Raw genomic sequence first — 3,999 nt, 5'->3', positions numbered from 1 at the left:
CTGACTACTGCATAATTACAACCAGGTAAGCCAGTTCTCCACCCAGTTAGGGAGGAGGCAGATTAGAGTCATCTTGGAAAAGAAACAAGCATATAATTTAAGCTAGATGACAGCCATACTTACCTCTGGGCAAAATGCAAGAGAATATGGTTTAGATGAGATTAGAAAAAAGATCAGAATAAACACTTAGTTCATCTCTTACAAGAATTTTTGAGTCTATCTCTGAAGCTTTCTACCTGATCAGCTACCTGGTCAGCTATATATGTACACATTAAGACAACAAAATCATGTTAAAAAGTTAAAAATCACCCCCCCTCTTGTCCTTCAGTTCTGTTCTTTGGGAGCAATTGCATTTAATACTTAATTTGTTTATTCTTTTATTGGTTGTATATTTCTAAATACTTATATTAATATTTTATTTATTGAATTTTGACATAATTGATGGCTTTCTGAATCAGTCAGTTTCAAGTCAGAGAAATAAAATCCTCATCATACTATTTAGTAGAGAAAGTGTAATAAATGGGTTAGAACAGTAGTTCTCAACTGAGAGGATTTTGCTCTTCAGGGAACATCTGACAACGTTCTGACAATATTTGGAGATCTTCCCCCACCCCCCAAAACTGGGTGAAGACTACTGGTATCGTGTGTGTGTGTGTGTGTGTGTGTGCATGCATGCATGCATATACATACATACATATATATGTGTGTGTGTGAAAGTGTTAGTTGTTCAATTGTGTCAGACTCTGTGACTCTATGGACAGTAGCCTGCTAGGCTCTTCTGTCCATGGGATTCTCCAGGCAAGAAGACCAAAATAGGTAACCATTCCCTTCTCTAGGGGATCTTCCCGATTCAGGGATAGAGCCTGGGTCTCCCACAATGCAGGCAGATTTTTTACCATCTGAGCCACCAGGAAAGCCCATATATATGTACATGAATGGCCAAATATGTGTGTGTATATATATATTTTACATATATATGTATTTGTATGTATGTATAATAAGGCTGAGAGCCAAAGAATTGATACTTTCCAACTGTGGTGCTGGAGAAGACTCTTGAGAGTCCCTTGGACAGCAGGGAAATAAAACCAGTCAACCCTAAAAGAAATCAACCCTGAATATTCACTGGGAGGACAGATGCTGAAGCTGGAGCTCCAATATTTTGACCACCCGATGCGAAGAGCCAATTCATTGGAAAACACCCTGATGCTGAGAAAGACTGAAGGTAGGAGGAGAAGGGGGCGACAGAGGAGATGGTTGGATGGCATCGGGAGAGAGTGAAGGACAGGGAATCCTGGCATGCTGCCATTCACGGGGTCACAAAGAGTCAGACACAACTATGTGACTGAACAGCAAATATATATGATATATAACCTATAAAGTATATATTATGTGATATATAATACAAGGTATATATTACATATTAATATATATAATAGAGAGGGAAAGAGAAAGAGGTGTCTCCAAGATTTCTTTAACAAATTATTTATTTTGGCTGAGCTGAGTCTTTGTTGCTTTGCGTGGCCTTTCTCTAGTTGTGGCGAGTGGGGGCTTCTCTTGGTTGTGGTGCGTGGGCTTCTCACTGCGGCGGCGTCTCTTGTTGCAGAGCACAGGCTGTAGGTGCGCGGGCTTCAGTAGTCGTGGCACCTGGGCTCAGTAGCTGCAGCCTGTGGGCTCTGGAGCACTGGCTCAGCACTTGCGGTGCACGGGCCTAGTTTCTCCACGCCCTGTAGGATCCTCCCAGACCAGGGATTGAACTCGTGTCCCCTGCATTGGCAGATGGATTCTGTTCTTCCAGGGACAGATTTTATTTACATTTATATTTAGGTCACTGAGAATGCAGAAATGTTTTCTCATTAATGTTGTTAATCATAATGAGAAATGTTGTTTATTTGTATTATAAATGTTAATCATGGTTATGTTTCTTTTCTTGTACAGTTTTGTTTTTCTTGTAATTAACAATAGTGTGTTTTTTTGTTTGCTTAGTTTTCTATGCATATATCATTAATCATTGTCAAATTCTCTGTTAGGTCTGTAAGACTTCTTTTATATATTTTTTCTGATGCATTTCTTCAGTGCATTAGAAATTCAGTTTCTTTTTTTTCTTTTTTCCAGTAATCTTGTTCCTTTAACTCTCCTTTAGTGTTAGATCTTTGACTATATCCAAAGCTTCATTACCTTTTTTTTTTTTAATGATTTATTTTTCTGAAGGAGCCTTTATTTTTCTGTTATTAGCCTCTAGAACTAAAGAGGTGATGAAACACTTAACACTTTGCCTCCTCCAGTAAAACCTAAATAGGGTTATTGGATGGATCAGCAGGAGAAGAGTTAGAAGTGATTTTCTGAAAAAACTATCCCAGGCCAAAAACATTTTTGAAACTTGAAAAACCAAAAGAAAGTTAAGTATTCTTATAGATGAGTCGGGAGACCAAGATGAGGTTAAAGTGGCAATTAATGGCCTAAGAGGATAAGATGAAAAGGTACTCAATTTGAAGACAGACATTTTATTTCGCTTAATATTGTTCTATGTTTTTCCACCTTGTTTTATCTCATAATAACTACTAGTTATATTGACAAAGAGTTATGTTTTTATAGGAAAGTGAGGCTTGAGGTACATTTCTGTTTCGTTCCAATAATTCATGTACTGGATCTTGTAGCTAGCTGCACCATTTACCTGGTGAAGACTGATACTTTTTTGTTTTACTGGAGGATAATTGATTTACAGTGTTTGTTTACAATGGGTTAGTTTCAAGTATAGAGCAAAGTGATTCAGTTATACATTTGCATATGTTCATTCTTTTTCAGGTTCTTTTCCATGTAGGTTATCACTGAATGTTGTGTAAAGTTCACTGTGCTGTATTAGTTGGTCCTTGTTGATTCTCGGGGAGAAGGCAATGGCACCCCACTCCAGTACTTTTGCCTGGAAAATCCCATGGACGGAGGAGCCTCGTAGGCTGCAGTCCATGGGGTCGCAAAGAGTCGGACATGACTGAGCGACTTCCCTTTCACTTTTCACTTTCATGCATTGGAGAAGGAAATGGCAACCCATTCCAGTGTTCTTGCCTGGAGAATCCCAGGGACGGGGGAGCCTAGTGGGCTGCCGTCTATGGGGTCGCACAGAGTCGGACACGACTGAAGCGACTTAGCAGTAGCAGCAGCAGTGTTTGTATGTTAATCGCAAACTCCTCATTTATCATCCCCTCCACACACATTTCCCCTTTGGTAACAGTAAGCTTGTTTTTGAAATCTGTGCATTTGTTTCTGTTTAGTAAATAAGTTCATTTATATCATTTAAAAAAAATCAGATTCCATATATGAGTGATATCATATGACATTTGTCCTCCTCTTAGTGTGATCACCTCTAGGTCCGTCTGTGTTGCTGCAAATAGCGTCGTTTTGTTCTTTTTATGGCTGAGTAACATTTCATGGTACATATGTCCCACATCTTTCTTATGCGCTCATCTGTCAGCGGATGCTAGGTTGCTTCCACGTCTTGGCTATCATAAACAGTGCTGCAGTGAAAGTTGGGGTGCATGCATCTTTTTGAATTATGGTTTTCTCCGGATATATCCCCAGGAGATATGATAACTCTATTTTTCGTTTTTTAGGGACCCTCCACACTCTCCTTCATAGTGCCTGTTACCAATGTACATTCTCACCATTAGTGCAGGAGGGTTCCCTTTTCTCCAAACCCCCTCTGGCATATTGTTTAAAATAATTATCTATTTATTTAATTGATTTTTGGCTGTGCTGGGTCTTTGTTGCTGTGAGGGCTTTTCTCCAGTTGTGGAGATCGGATAGAGAGGTGGTTACTCTTTGTTGTATTGAGAGGGCTTCCCGTTGGGGTGGCTTCTCTTATTGCTAAGCACAGGCTCTAGGGCAAGAGGGCTTCAGTAGTTGCAGCATCTGGGCTCAATAGTTGCAGTGTCCAGGCTCTCGAGCATGGACGGCAGTATGTGTGGTGCACGGGCCCCGAGGCTCTGCAGCATGTGGGAGCCTCCT

The sequence above is a fragment of the Bos grunniens genome, chromosome 22 (assembly GCF_055505025.1).
Source record: "Bos grunniens cultivar Pamir isolate PY7600 chromosome 22, Bosgru_T2T1.0, whole genome shotgun sequence".
NCBI lineage: Eukaryota > Metazoa > Chordata > Mammalia > Artiodactyla > Bovidae > Bos > Bos grunniens.
Note: the sequence above shows the minus strand (reverse complement) of the source record.